This window comes from Quercus lobata, chromosome 4 (assembly GCF_001633185.2).
Source record: "Quercus lobata isolate SW786 chromosome 4, ValleyOak3.0 Primary Assembly, whole genome shotgun sequence".
Lineage (NCBI taxonomy): Eukaryota > Viridiplantae > Streptophyta > Magnoliopsida > Fagales > Fagaceae > Quercus > Quercus lobata.
In genome coordinates, this window is record NC_044907.1 from 45,272,795 (window position 1) to 45,289,776 (window position 16,982).

The 16,982-nt window shown below is 34.9% G+C and overlaps 1 pseudogene; it reads left to right on the plus strand.

The window, feature by feature from the left end:
• Window positions 1–258: 258 nt before the first annotated feature.
• On the plus strand, window positions 259–9,908 carry LOC115985290 (annotated as a pseudogene).
• Window positions 9,909–16,982: the final 7,074 nt, after the last annotated feature.

The following is a 16,982-nucleotide window of genomic DNA, read 5'->3' on the forward strand; positions in this document are numbered from 1 at the left end:
GTGTAAAGAGTTGAAAGAGCATATAGAGGAGAAGAAGAATGAAAAGAAGCCCCTAGAATTAGCTAGTGTTGCTAAAGAAACATCAGATGATAGTGAAGTCGGTGCAGATTTACTTTCAGTTTCATCAGGTAACAATGTTCTATTGGAATCTTGAGTTTTAGATTCAACATGCTCATATCATATGACTCCAAAGAAAGATTGGTTTGACACGTATAAGCCTTACAATAGTGGTATGGTCCAAATGGGTAATGATGCTACATGCCCGGTTATTGGGATTGGTACTATGAAGATTACAATATTCCAAATCTTAGAAAGAATTTAATTTCTTTAGGTGTATTGGATGATTTGGGCTATTCATACTCATCAAAGAGTGGAATCATGAAGATTATCAAAGGTGCTTTGATGGTGATGAAGGGACAGAAAGTAAGCATGCTTTACAGATTGATTGGGAACATAGTTGTAGAAAGAGTTGCGGTCACCATTCCGGTGGATAATATGGGATTAGCTGCAACCTGATCATGTACTTGACTGAGCAGTTGGGGTAGTTAACGGCCATTGCGGCCGAGAACATCAACACTTGGACAGGAACGGCATCATTGCTTCCTCTTTTAGGAGCATTCGTTGCTGATTCTTATCTGGGGCGCTACCACACCATTATTATTGCTTCTTGCATTTACATTTTGGTGCGTCTCTCTCTCTCTCTCTCTACCCTAAATTCCATTTAAGCATCACTTGCTAGAAGTGGGAGAAAAGTCAAATATTAATTTCATAGCAGAAAAACTAGCAAGTTGCAAAGATCTCATAGTAGCACAAGTGCATAGGCACTTGTTTAATGGGATTTGGGGTATTGCACCGAGTGCAATCACACTACACCTACTTACATTAATTTTTACCACTTTCATTTTTTAACTTTAACTTTTTAATTTTTTTCAACTTCTTTTTAACTTGCTTTAATTCAATAGTTAAGATTGAAAGTTTCTTTTTTAAACTTTCAATCTCAGTCGTGTCTTACTATTGCATCAAGTGCAATACTCTTGGTATTGCACATGATCTAAATCCAATTTCCAAATAACTCCTATAGCAACCCTAACAAACAACTGGTCTTGACTTTTCCACATATGTTATGTAAGAAGGACGCATTAGTGTATAGTGCACTAGATATGTTGAGATACGAACATATGTTCACATCTTAATGTGTCCGGTACAACTAATGCTAGTGTATAGTGCACTGGATATGTTGAGATATGAACATATATTCACATCTTAATATGTCCAGTACAACTAATGCACTGAACAGGACACAATCCCAACTCATGTAAGAATTGCCCACCTTTACTAGTACCAGTGAAAGTAACACAATCGATCGAGAGTATTGCCAAAGTTGACTCAGTCTTGTTCCTTAAAAGCCTTTGCATACAAAAATTCTGCTAGAGACTACTGACTAGTATATTTTCATGGAAATAAAATTTCTTTTAAACAACACACGGTTTTATAACAAGTGAGCATCAGCTTTCAGAACTAAATCTTCCCCAACCAAACATAAATGTTTCAGCATTACTATATTTTAAACTTTAGCGGTTTTTTTTTTTTTTTTTTTTTTTTTTTTTTTTTTTTTTTTTTTTACACAGGGACTGGGCTTGTTGACTATGTCAACTATGCATCCTTCTATCAATACCTCTATTAATTACATGGGCACCAACAAAGTTACATTAGGTTCTTCCGAGCTCCAAGCGAATTTATTCTTCATCTCTCTATATCTAGTAGCAGTTGGCCAAGGTGGACACAAGCCATGCGTTCAAGCTTTTGGAGCTGACTAGTCTGATGGAGAAGATCCGGTGGAATGCCGAGCCAAAAGCTCATTCTTCAATTGGTGGTATTTTGGATCATGTGCAGGTTCTTCTGTGGCAATGTTGATCATCAGCTATGTACAAGAAAACCTTAGCTGGGATCTAGGATTTGGAATCCCGTGTGTTGTGATGGTCATTGCCTTAGGTGTCTTCTTGCTTGGTACTAGAACTTATCGAGATAGTATCAAAGAGGTGAAAAGCCCATTTGTGAGAATTGGTCAGGTGTTTGTTTCCGCAATTAAGAATCGGCGGGCTAAACCATCAGAAATAGCTATTGAAGAGGAAGCTTGCAAAACCCTGCCACAACATAACTCTGAACAATTCGAGTAAGAGAGCAATATTCAGTTTTATTTAAAAGACTTGCTACCTCTTTAATATGGTATTCTTGTCCCAAAAAAATAAAATAAAATAGAAAGTTTATATCTAAATATGATATAAAAGGGTTCAGGAGGTTAACTTGTTGAAGAGATAATATTTATTTATGGGTTTCAACCAGATATGGTAAAATTGGACTTGGACTCAGTAAGCCGTGCGAACCTGAAAGAAAAATATCAATATAAGTAAGGCCTTTGTACTCGTAAAAAAAAAAAAAAAGTTGACCCAAATCCGAACTGTTGAAATGTTTGTTTGGGTCAACTCGTAAGTCAAACGAGTCAGCTCTTTTATTTTCAAAGGAAAAACTTTTTGATCTTGCGTAAAAATGTTTTTGCACCTTCACTTCTTCTTTTTTCTTTATTTCCTTTCCATTTTAAGTTTTTTTTTTTTTTTTTTAATTAGGTACAGTTATAGATTCTTTTTTAACATAGTTGACCCTAGAAGACTTTAGTTTAGTAAACCTTAGACGACGTAAACTCAAAATTTTAGGTACTATTTTAACTTTTACTTATGATTGTTTTCATTATTTGTTCACTTATTTGTATTGAAAAGAAGACAAAGACAATTTGATCAAATTTCATTTTTACTCATCATTGTTGTTATGATTATTTGTGTAAGGTTGAATTTAATCAACTATTTTATTGGCTTTATTCCGTGCCAAATTTACTTGTATTTCAGCATTTAGTAACCCTGTATTTAGGTGGGTTTGTTGTAAGGGTAGTGAGTGAGATAGAGTGTTGATTGCTTAAGAGTGTGCAAGAAAACAGAGACTCAGTCGCGTGTTCGCGGGTCATTTTTGGCGACTTGTTCGCGAGTGGAAGGTCCAGTCGCGAGGTTACTCAAAGATTTTCGCGGCTCAGCTCGCGACTCTCTCGCGAGTAGACCTTCCAGTTGCGAAAAACACTTAGAAAATTTTTTCAAAATTCTGTCTTTGAGTGTTTTGGCGGCTTGACCTGGCGACTTGGTGGCGACTCACTTCAGTTGCGAAAAACGCGTGTTTGGCAAAAATAGGGGCAGTTTTTAAATCTTTTTCAGTTTTCCCTCGAACTTTTGTGACTATTCATCTTCTCTCTCAACTATCTCCTTCCCAAAGACTCCGTATACCCATTTTCAAACTTCATTGGTGCTTCATTTCTTCTCAAAATCATCAAGAAAAGGTATGAGTCTTGTTTTCCTCATCTCATTTTCCCTGCTTCATGAATGTTTTTCTTGCCATTTGGATAGATACTGTGTTCGAAACATTCCTCTCTTTGTTTGATGGGTTTGGCTTGTTGTGTTTGTTGTTGATTTCATCCGTTTTCATGTTGATTGGTCACAATGTGCTTTTTCTTTGTTCTGATATTTGCCTGTTGTTGATTCTCAAACTCTTTTGTTAAATGGGTTTGGTATTTTTGTGACTTGCTCCTTTCACTTGTTTGTGTGTTGAAGTTGGCTTGGGGCTTTGGATTACTGTGTTTTTATGATAACATAACGTGTGTGATGGCATCTTGAAAGTATTCCTTTAAAACAACTTCGTTTTTTGAATGTTGCGTCTCACTGCCATGTGCTCTATTTTGGGTGCTCTGATCTTTCATTTTGAAATTTTATCCATGTTCCTATCTTATGTGGTCTGTTTTATGCTATCCGTTCTTAATGTTCCAATGCTGTCTTTGTATGCATATCATGGTCATGGTAGACTGTCTCATTGACAGTTATTTTTGAATTTGTGTCTCTCTATGCTCTATTGCACTTCCACCATTTTGCTGCACCTGTCGTATTGTGCACTTTAGTATTGATGGAGGTTTGTTTGGGTCTGAACTGTCTTAAGTTTGTATTTATGTATTAAAATCTCTGGTTTTCACTCTTATTTGCATCGAATCATGTTGATATTCATCTTGTGTGGTGCTGTTTTTGGTTCTTTGTTGTGGGCCTATTCTCTTGCAGATGTCTCGTCGATCCTCTAAGGGTAAAGACATTGTTGCTGATGATCCAGCAACCCCAGTTGCTAAAAGGACTCAACTCTCATCACAAGCATCTCAAGACTCCAATGAGGAGAGGTTTAGAACCCCGCTTACCTCACACATTTACTCAAACATCTTTGACAAGTCAACTCCCATAGTGGAACGGGTGGTGGAGTTTAACACCTTAGGGACCACTTTTATTCCTCAAATCTATGAGCCACGAGATTAGGCAAATTTGTTTGGGAACTTTGTTGATCCAATGGATGAACTGGTTAAGGAATGCTTCTCCAATGCAAGTGATATTGGAGTTGAACTTATTTTCTGGGTCAGAGGAAAGGAATTTGGCGTTTCCCCAAACTCCATCGCCGATGTTCTCGGCATCACTAGACCCCAGAATGTGGATCTAACTTCGTACGATGATCGAACTCCAGAGATTCAAGACATTCTACAAATCCTAGGATCTGATCATGAAGTATCCAATGCAAGCACATCCATCAGCACCGTAAAGTTTGCACCAGAGCTGACCACACTGAAGTTGATCATGTTCTCTAATCTCTACCCACTATCCAACACTACATTCATAAATCTTGGGAGAGCTCAATTCCTTTGTGATCTTATTAAAGGAGCCCCCATTGATATCTGTGCTCACATCTTTCACACCATGAGGAAAACCGCGGTTCGAACTGCAGCTCGAGGAATTATTCCATTTTGCAGTCTCATCATGAAGCTCATTCTTCGTGAATGCATTGTTCCTCCCACAGATGGAAAAATGTTGACCCGTCAGCGTCCTATTTCCATGTACACTCTTCAAGCTAGCAGAAGTCACTCCTCTAAAACTCCAAAGAGTGAACACATATCTTCGGTTACTCCATCTGCCCTTGAGTCAGAGATACTTGCACATACCACACCTACTTCACATGTTATTCCTGAAGTTCCACAAGCTAGCATTTCGCAAGCACAGACTGATCCTCATACTGATAGAGTGGGTAGTTTACTTGAACATATTCAGAAACGCATTAATGAGATTGTGACACTTGTCTACTCCACAAACAACCATGTTCAAATGCGTCTTGAGACTATGGAGAATCAGCTAGACGCTATTCAACGAAAGTTGGACGACAGCCTTTAGCTATTCGTGCCAAAAAGGAGGAGAGCATTCAGTAAGGGAGAGAAAGTTCAAAGGAAAGTGTGTATAGTGATAGGGGGAGTACATACATACTTTTGTTTTAAGTCTTATCCTTTAAACTTATAGGTTTATGTTTCTGGATTTTTAGTGTTTATACGGGTTTGATACACTGTGGGTTTGGTGTATTCTTGTTTCTAACTCATAATTTGAACTTGGTTTACTCTTTTATATATATTATTGATGTTATTCAGGATATATTGTGTTTTGTACCTGATTTGTGCCCATGTTGCTTATGTAAGCTTTTAGGGTTATATTTCTATGCATAATCTGTAAGCTTTATGGTTTGTACCTTGCTTAATGCAGCCTTTTATGCTTTGTTTAAATCAGTACTTCTATTTAAATGTCTTGCATTTTGTTTTATGTACTGTCACTCTTGTGCCCTTGTAGGATTGTTCCTAGATGCATATACTTAGTGTATTATGCATTGGTTGAGTGTTGAGCATACAAGTATCTTGATTTGTTCTTGTTAACTTGTATGTTCAAGTGTTCATTCCAAGTGTGAATGAGCATTGTGATCACTACCTTGTGGTGATTACTTGGTTAATCAAGTCATGATTTGATTTTTCACTTCATCTTTGCTTGATCACCTTAAGCTTGTTGATGTGCATGAAATATATACAATAAAGTACTCACATATCTACATATTTAGCCTTACTTTTATGTTATTTTGTGACTAATTATATAATATCTTTGTGTTGTAGGTAACAAGGGCTTTACATGCAAAGTGGGGCTAAGCCAATTGAATCAAGCCAACTTACATTCAGCCAGGCATGAATTCAAGAAAAGACGAACCCAATTAAATTGAAGTCCAATTGGAGTAAGGAATCAAAGGAAATTTGCTCCAAATCCAAGTCCAATTCGGATTAGGATTCCAGACTACACATCAGTTAGTATTTTTGGCATAACTTTCGGTTCAGATGTCCGATTGAGATGATTCAAGTTGGGCTGGAACGTTAACTTAAAGGGATACAACTTTGTAGTTTACCAAAAGTCCAAATTCTGACGTTAAATGGGCCAAAATAGTCGGTTAAGTGAAGCCTAAAAATCTGGGATTTTCTCCAAACGAGAATTCAACTTGTAATAGGATTCCTTGACCTATTTAAGGGCTCTTTAGGGCAAATTTCATGGAGGCTGAGGCTGAGGCGGAGGCTAGTGCTAGGGCTGAGGGCTGAATGTATAGAGAGTGCGGCTTCTTCTTTGGTTTTCTTTCATGACAGTTAGTTTTATTTTATTTGTCTAGTTTAATGTTTAGTATTTTATTTTTGTGTTTTCTTTCAATTACTATGAGTAGCTAAATTTATAATTAGGGTTGAGGATGAAACCTTGTTAAGGATTATCAGTAATATTTATGTGATTTGATTTTTCTCACAATAGTTGTTCTTTAATGATTTAAATTGTTCTTACTTCATATCAATTGACTAAGATGGAATTCTAGATATGAGTTCAATCATGTTTTTCTCATGATTTAGGATTTGTCTTAATTAATTGAATGCTTGGTTTATCAATTCTTGATTATAAAATTGGATATCGCTTGTGATTTGTCTGTCAATGGATACAATTTATGATTTGATTTTTAGAATTGGATATATCTTGTGATTTGTTTGGTTACAGATACAATTGATGATTTGGTTTTATACTTAAGAAGCGAAGAAGAACATGCTTTAGATTTTTAAACATAAGTTTTAATGATGATATTTTCCATGATAGCAAGATTGATTTCTAGATTATCATGTAGTGAGTTGGGAAAAATTAATGATCATAAATATATGCTGATATGATTTACAAGGCGGATTCCAAAACCTTAATTCCTTTCTCTTAATTGTTTACATCTTTTTATTGCTTTATATCCTTTGCTTAGTTTAACTATTTGCTTAATTTTATTATTTGCTTAGTTTATTTTATTGCAACCAACCAATTTTTATTTAAACTAGATTATGATTAATTTGGTTAAGGTTTAATTAATTTTCCTACATTCATACAAGTCCCTGTGGGTTCGACCTCGTTCTTGTCCAACTATACTTCGGTACGGTTCGTACACTTGCGAGTATTTTAAAATTTCACAACACTTGTTTCATATGCATTTCATGCTTTTCTACATACAATGATCATGGTGTATTGTTGTGTTTCAGGAGTTTCTTGTTCTTATGATTCAAGTGCTTCAAAGCTTCTAGAGTTAGGTGTGAGTGAGTTTTGTTCAACTGTTCCCAACTCACATGTTAAGTCTAGAGTCTGTTTTAGGGTTTTGTCACGGAATAGCCAAAGGGGGAGATTGTAAGGTTGAATTTAATCAAATATTTTATTGGCTTTATTCCGTGCCAAATTTCCTTGTATTTCAGCATTTAGTAACCCTGTATTTAGGTGGGTTTGTTGTAAGGGTAGTGAGTAAGATAGAGTGTTGATTGCTCAAGAGTGTGCAAGAAAACAGAGACTCGCGGCTTGTTCTCACGGGTGGCTCACGGCTTCAAGCCACTAGACACAGCACACGTGTCAAGCGTGCCAGAAGGTGAACAGTCATGCTAGCTGGAATACTACAAGACAAAACAAGACAACTGGTCATACGGTTATCTCGCGACTGGATCTCGCGACTCAATCAAGTCGCAAGGTCAAGCCGCGAGCCACCCCTGTTTTGTGAATCTTGACGTTTCACTTTCTCCTCTCACTCAAGTATAAATACCCCTTATACCCACAAATGAGAGAGAGCTTCCAGAGAGAATTTTGAGAGAGAAATCCTAAAGAAAATCAAGATTGATTCACCTACAATCTATACATTAGAGTCTCTTCAAATTCTTCAACTCTATTCCTCTCCATTGTCAAATCCTTAAGAGGCATTCTACCAAAACCTTGTTCTCACCATATTCATCACTGTGAGAGGACTGTTTAGTTTTCTGGGAAGCAGTTAAGAAGGAACCAATCTACATTGATTGATGCTATAGTCTAATAGCAGAATCCAGGAAGCTAGAAAAGAAAAAGGTTCGGTGCAACCTCGTTGGAGCAAGAAGCTTGGAGGGCTTAGGTGTACTGGGTAGATTAGGCTTGGAGGGTCTATTGCTGTCCATGTATCCCAACTACATTTTCTAGTGGATTGTTTACCGCTTGGAGGGCGACGGAGAGGTTTTACGCCGAGGGCTTCGGTTTCCTCTTCGATAACACATCGCGTGTTGTCTTTGTGTTTACATCTTCCTTCCCTTTTATCTTTGCCTTTTATTATCTGCTGTGGGTTGTGATTTTAATTTGGCATAGATAGTTTATCCAATTTTATATTATAGCTTATATTCATTTTCCGCATACTAGTTGTTTGACATAAAACTTGAATAGGTTAATTTGAAAATTGGGGGTCTAAACGTTCAAGGGTATTTTATACACATATTTGAACTTTCAATTTGCATGTGAAAAAAATAGTTTAAACTAGAACCTAAAAAGGATGGATAAGGGTTATAAGTTTTGCAATCCATTTAGTACAAACCATTGTTGACTTGAACCCAATCAACTTGTCCGTTTGCCAAAGCTAGTTTTCTACTTAATTTTACCATTTATTTTACCTATGCTCCACTTAATTAGCTTGGGATTTATATACAGTTTTCTAGAAAACTATTAGAACTTTGATTATATAACTAATAAAAAAAACATTCATACCACCTGTTTCCCAACTAATGAACAAGTCTTGCCCTTCTTTTAGTTGAAACAATTTTGGTTTACTAAACTAAACAAAATTCAATTGCATTTTTAGATCTAATCCCCATAATGATTTGGATACACTAATGTGACAGATTCCTTAACAAAGCCTTGCAAGGCAAGGTATTTACCGTCAGTGAGATTGAAGAAGCAAAGGCAATTCTTCGGCTTGTTCCAATTTGGGTTACAAGCTTAGGTTATGCTATTGTATTTGCACAAACCTCAACTTTCTTTACCAAGCAAGGGGCTACCCTTGATAGAACAATTTTTCCTGGCTTTGAGATACCGGCAGCTTCACTACAATTCTTTATTGGCCTGACCATTGTTTTTTTCATTCCTGTATATGATCGCATTTTTGTTCCTATAGCAAGATCTATCACCACTAAACCCTTTGGAATCACAATGCTACAAAGAATTGGAACTGGGATGCTTTTATCTGTCACTTGCATGGTAATTGCAGCTTTAATTGAAACAAAAAGGCTCAAAACTGCGAAAGAATTTGGGATGGTTGATATGCCAAATGTGATTATTCCAATAAGTGTGTGGTGGCTTCTTCCTCAATATGTTTTGTCAGGAATTGTGGAAGTTTTCACCGTGGTTGGGCTACAAGAATTCTTCTATGATCAGTTCCCAATTGAATTAAGAAGTGTGGGTCTCGCCCTCTATATCAGTATTTTTGGGGTTGGGAATTTTTTAAGTAGCTTTCCTGTCTCTGTCATTGAGGAGGTGACTGGTGGGGATGGCAAAGATAGTTGGTTTGCTGATAATCTTAATCAGGCATATCTTGACTATTTTTATTGGCTACTTGCTGGACTTAGTGCAATTGTATTTGCTGCCTACTTGTATTTTGCAAAATCTTATATTTATAATAGGCCAAAGTACAATTAAAATCCAGCCACCTTTTCGTAAGTAAATTTTTGTCTTCTAAGAGTATTGTAGCTTAACTAGTTGGCTTTTTCTGGTGTTTTCAACCAAGGGTTCAAATGTTTCATACTAAGCAAAAACATTTGACCCACGGACGGAGTTGTTATTGGACTAGGGGGGGCAATGGCCCCCCTATTTTTTATTTATTTAAATATTACTATATTAATAGGTACAAATTTTAGCAATTTTGTTCAATAAAATTACGCTTTACCCCCCTTAATAATGCCATCAATTCTTTTGAGAGTAATGTTATAGCCACAAACGTTTTTACAATGTTCATACAATTTTTGAGATAGTAGATTCTTATTGGTTCGTACACTTGCATCACTTTTTATTTATCAATAACCACTCACCACATCAGTAATTTGTAAAAATTTTGTAGTTTTAGGATTTTTCACCTTTTAAAGGACATAAAAAATTAATAGATTAAATTTAAAACAAAATATACAAGCCCAAAAAAAATTAGCCCAACATCAAAAATTATCAATAATAAAACTAAAAAAATTAAGCCCAATCAATTTATTTTACCAAGAACAAACAACTTGGCCACTGAAAAATTTTAAACAAAAATCTCTAATAGTAAAGCAGTAGACTCAAAAGTCAGAGCTGTCGCACACAGTTAGTAGCAGAGTCGTCCCCCTTAACTCTAAGTCTTGGCTCCATTCCTGATTCGACCCAAATACTCATCTTATCTTGAAATTCTAGTTTTCCGACATTGAATTTCTAGAAGCCAACACTTTCTTTTTTCCAGAAAAGAGGCATGACAAGGTAAAAGAGTGAGCTTTTCAGAAGCTTTGTGCAATACCCAGAAACCATATCCATCAATTGTAAGTTTGTAATAATGAAAAAGAAGAGAGCGAGTATGAATCAAAACCTTTTTTTTTTTTGGCTGTAATTGTGAAAAAGAAGAGAGCGAGTGAATATTAGATCTTATAATCTAACTATATAGTTAATAAAATTAAATTGTGTAAACAATGAAGTATGAACTATTATTCACAGAAAAGAGATAAAACTAAACAATTAAGCAATTCAATATTCATTCTCAAAAAAAAAAAAAAAAATCATTATCTTTATCTCAAAATCAATTATAAATATATCAAAGGTATAATAAATAACACTATTTAATTTATAGGGAAAAATGGGCATTTGTCCCTAATTTACAAACTATGCAGTAAAATGCATCTGTTTTATAACTACCTAACAAAATACACCTATTTTGAAACTTGGTTTTAATAGAATTGAGTTTTGTGTAGAACTCAATATCATTAAAATCGAGTTATACGTAATTTGTGCCCTGATAAAAATTGCTGACATGGCTTTTCCAAATAAAAAATTCATGGAAGAACTCGATTTTACTAAATTGAATTGCGTAAATTCCACTAACATATCCTGAAGTTTGGGCTAACGTCAACCAGGTCCAAGGATTTTCAAAACTACCAACTTAGTCCCTAAAGCCAACTTAGTCCTTAAACAATTAGTTATTTTTTTCTCAACTGTTTTAGGAACTAAATTGGATTTAGAGACCAAATTGATTAGTTTGAAAAGTCTTGGACGCTGCCTCCCAAGGACCCAAACCCCGAAACTCTTTTTTTTTTTTCACACATAGCCACACGGGTCTCTTGCTCTCTCTATACCCCAAAATGGATTGTGCCGATGGTTGTTGTGGTTGTAGTTTTATGGGTTGTTGCTGTGGGTTTTTTTTTCGATGGTTGTGGGCTAAAGTTTATGGCTTGTAGTGGCTGAACTTTATGGGTTGTGGGTATGGTGGCTAGTGGTGGTAGTTTTGTGTGTGTGTGTGTGTGGGGGGGGGGCTGAATTTTGTGGGTTGTGGTGGTTGTGGGTGTGGCGATTGGATTGGAAAGTTTTTTGAGTTGATGAGGGACATTAATTTGGTGTTGTGGGTTTTTTCCCCTCCGGTGATGGTGAGTATCAAATAGTGCAGCTAATTTTCAGCTTTTATCTAACCCAAATGACATATATTAAGGACACTACATGACTGTTGTTTCTTTTATCTAACCCAAATAACATATATATTCAAGTTATCTATGTGTGTTGTACTTTAACATCAAGTTGTATTTTTAAAAAATAAAGTAGAAGTGTAGAACTCAATTTTGGGTTGGATCCAAAGAACAATCATGGAGCACGAAAATTGGAGAGGAAATATTTTTTGTCGCTAAAAATATAGATTTAGTGACGAAATATGAATTTCGTCACTAATAATGGAAAAAAAATTATAACATTTAGCAACGAAAAATAATTTTTGTCACCATTGTGATCTAAAAATGGGCTCCAACGAGGAAAACTTTGGCATGAACTTAATTAAACTATAGCGACGAATTATTTGGTCACTAAAAGTTGAAATTTTTAGTGATGAAATATTTTGTCACTACATTAAAATTCGGCACTAAAAGTATGCTTTAGCGACGAAATAGGAATTTTGTCATTAAAAGTCTTAACAAAGTCTACGTTCTTTAGTGAAAAAATGGACCTTCGTCGCTAAAAACATAAAAACCATACCTTTTGCGACGAAGAAATGGGCATTGGGGATGGAACTACTTCGTTGCTAAAGATGTGAATATAAACCCATTTTTTTCACTTCCCCCTTTTGCGACAAAGACAAAGCAATGGCAACAAAACTATTCGTCGCTAAAGACTTCACTATAAAGAGCCCCATTTCATTACCCAGCTAACTCTATCATTTTAGTCAAAAAAAAACCCAAGCTATCTCTTCTAGAGTTTTCCCAAACCAAAAAAATACCCACCGTCACCAATTTGAAGAAAGCAACAGTCACCAATCGTCCCTTTGCCTTCTGAGCTTCGATCTTTCGCCTTTTGAGCTCCGACCCTTCGCCTTCTGAACTCCAAACCTTTGTCTTCCCCGAGCTTCAACCCTTCGCCTTCCCCGAGCTCCAATGACCCTTCACCTCCCTTCGCCTCCCTTCACGCCAGCGTCTCTTTGCCTCCCTTTGCATCGGCAAACCCAACTTGACTTGTGAACCTCACTCTTGGTACACTCTACTCTTCGTGGGTCTTTCTCTAATTTCTGTTTTGTTTATGATTTTTTTTTTCTGGGTTTCAATGTTGCTGACATTGACAAGTTTTACTAGCAGTGTGATCCCTGTGCTTATTTTTTTTTGTTCTTTCTATATTTTTGTTTTTCTAAACAAAAACAGAAACAAAAAAATTTTTTAATATCATGTGACATGGGTTTGTCGTGAATTTATTGTGAGTCTACAATTGATGACTTACTTGGTGTTGACTGTACTTTTTGATTGTACAACTTGTGGGTTGTTATCTATATTTGTAATTTTTGAGAGTTTGTCAAAAATTCTTTATTTTTTTAAGAAGGTTCTTAACCTTTTTTGCATGTTGTTCTTGTTTTCAACAGTTGATACCGTATACATGTCCTCTTTACTGTTGTTTCGGTTTTTTATTACTTTCTACTTATGTTTGCTTTAGTGACAAGAAGTCACAACTTGTTATTTAGGGAAAGGTCAATCTAAATTTAGGATTTCAAGGGCTGAGGTACCTTGATAAATTTACCCTGTTTGGCCTATGGTACATTGGATATCAGGGTTTCTTGTCCACAGCTTTGACTTGATGAATAATTGTGAAACACTTTGAGTCTACTGAGGGATATCAAGGATTATCAGTGTATTCTTGTTGTTTCTAGTATGGAGATAAAGAAGACCTAACAATGCTTTTCAATATATGCATATCTTCATTTGTAGCATAGATGGCTTACGTGTTTATATTTTGGAGGTCCCAATTTTGTTAACTACTTTTGAGTTTAGTCTTTAGAGAGAGCCAAACCCAACACTTTGTTTTGAAATAGACACAAGTGAAGTGATCTCAAATGTTGTTGTGAACAAGAATTGGACACCGGTAATATATAATCATAAAGAGAAGATTATTCATGGGTTTTTTTTTTTTTTTTTTTTTTTTTGTATGTGGGCTAAAGCTAACTAAAAGTTATCTTTCTTTTATCTACAGCTCTCTTTCACTTTTGTGGCTGAAGAAATTGTGAGGAACAAGGTGAAGAACACAAGTTAACTTTGGATTTTTTTAGAAAGTTGTAAACTTAGCTTGAGCAAAGTAAGTAAATTCTAATTAAAAATTTATAAAATTATATACTTGTGATGTTGGAAATTGGATTTGTGATGGGTTGTTGTGTTGGAGCCAATGTTATTAATTCCATTTCGGACCCCGTTTCAGTTTGTCTAGTGGAATGGAATATTTGGTACCGGCCTATTTTGGCATACCGTTTCAGGGTGTTTCAGGGTTCCTAATATATATATATATATATATATATGTATGTATGTATATGAACACACACGTATACAACCTATTATCTACAATTTATTTTGTAAGTATTGTGAAAATATTATCAATATAAAATTTCTCTAATAATAATATTTTTTTAAAAAATAAATTAATATTAATATAAAGTTATAAACCATTGTACACAATGAGGAAAATAAAAATAATACCTATGACTGACATTTGGTTTTGAATTTTTTAACTTTTTTTGTCATTTCCAAAGTCACTCACGTGATGGGCTCAGAAAAGTTGAAATTTGAAATCAATAAAAGACTCTAGAAGACACCAAAACACTCAAGACAATAGAAAATAAAAGAACAAAAGACCAGTCCACTAACCAGTGGATGCAAAATGGAGAAGAAGAAGAAGAAGAAGAGGGCTGGGACGCTAGGTTCATTTAGGCAAATGGCGGGCTGGCGTCATTTGGACCTTTACTTTTTTCTTTTTCTTTTTCTTTTTTTAATTTTAATAACAGGCTAAATCTTGTACCGGCCAGAATTTAAATCTTGGCCAAAATTGTCTGGAATGGCCCGAAACGGCCCGAAGTCTGACTCGAGGTGGAACATGAGGAATTCTAGTACTGGTTTGCATACCGATACGAAAAATTCCAATCGTTCCAGCCAGAACGGAATGGTATCAATAACAAATGGTTGGAGCAAGCAGGTGGCTTGCATGTTGTTATAAGATGGATTAAATACATATTGGGTGTGTTTTTTATTTCTTGCAAATGTAAATGAGTATTTTTTATTAGATGTAATGAATAGTATTTTATTTGATTTAAATACTTGTAAAACACTATATTTGTGATGTTGGAAATTGGTTTTGTGGTGGGTTGTTGTGTTGGAGTAAGCGAGTGGCTTGCACGGTGTTATAAGGTGGCTTAAACTAATATTAGGAGCATTTTTTATTTCTTTCAAATGTGAATGAGTATTTTTGATTTGATGTAATGAATAGTATTTTATTTGATTTAGATACTTGTAAAACTCTATACTTGTGACGTTGGAAATTAGTTTTGTGGTGGGTTGTTGTATTGGAGCAAGCGGGTGACTTGCATGGTGTTATAAGGTGGTTTAAACTAATATTAGTAGTCTTTTCATTTTTTTGCAAATGTGAATGAGTATTGTTGATTAAATGTGATAAATAGTATTTGATTTGATTTAAACACTTTCAAAATACTATACTTGTGATGTTGGAAATTGGTTTTGTGGTGGTATGTTGTATTGGAGCAAGCGAGTGGCTTGCATAGTGTTATAAGTTGTTTAAACTAATATTGAAAGTGTTTTTCATTTCTTGCAAATGTGAATCAGTATTGTTGATTAGATGTGATGAACAGTATTTTATTTTATTTCAATTCTTATAAGCATTATAGTTGTGATGTTAGTGATTGGTTTTGTGGTGGGTTGTTGTATTGGATCAAGCCATTATAAGGTGGATTAAACTAATATTGTGAGTGTTTAAGTATTAATATAGACCTGTGCATTCATGAATGAGATAAAACTTTATCTAAGTAGCTTATAGACTTAGATGTTAGAATACTCGAGTCACTATGGAGAGGCAGGCGGCTCAAGGGCAGGATCACAGTAACAACCAGATTTTTAAAAAAAAATAATTAATTATTATTATGTTTTTATGTAGGATTATATTTCCTTAAAGAGAATTTTATGTGGCCACATTTGAGTGAAGATGAAACTCATGCCTTAAGTTTCTTATTTCATGTCTTAAGTTTCCTATTTGTGAAAGTTACATGTTAGGTGTAACATCCTTTAGTAACTCTTAGTTGGTATAACATCTTTGGTTAATAAAACATCATGAAGTTACAATTTTTAAGCTCCTTGATGGAAGGAGAGTTATGAAAATCTTCATCTAAAAGGGTTTCTAGTCTAGCCTATATATATAGCCTGTGTTTCCATCAAAATGATATGTGTAAGGTAAATGCCATAGACTAGAAGACCCTTTTATATACACTATCATCATATAGTAAATCTTCTTCTCTTTAAAGACTTAAACAACTATGAATGGAGGTATGTTTATTTTATTCTGTAACTCTAAATTTATCTTACATTTGGTATCAGAGCCTCCTTCATGCTATGTTGTTTAGTAATTTTTTCATTCATATATTTTTCTATGATTTGGCTAAATTTCTAATGCACATATGGATTTAAGGATATAAAGTATTTGCATTGCATATTCTTTTGTGCTGGGAACTTTTGGCTAAACTAACTATGCCATCAAAATCTGGCCTTTTAGCCAACGTTAGCAAACAAAGTTTTAAGAGGCATGGAATAATGTTAAGTTTTATGCCATGTATCTCATGTGTGGGTCATAGCATATAGTATTGAAGCCTATCATTGAAATAGCTTTTACCATCGTTTGGGCTGGATGACTTTAAGATGGGATAGTTTTCAAATATAGATGACTTTCTATGAAAAATTATTTCTTTTGCATTTGGCATTGGCCGAATGTTTATGTGGAGATCATGATTGGTTTTTCAAATTTAAACTTCTCATGAAAGTGGACATCTGTCATGATAACTTTGCATACAGATTATTATGATTCTTTGTTATTTAGCAAAACTTATCTTGTCAAACTTACATATAGTGTGGAGGGATTTTATAAAGTTTGTGACTATATATGAAAATTTGATCATTAGATAGTTAAAATTTATGATATTTTTAGTGTATTTACAGTTTCTTACACTTGTCTTTAAATATCATTTTA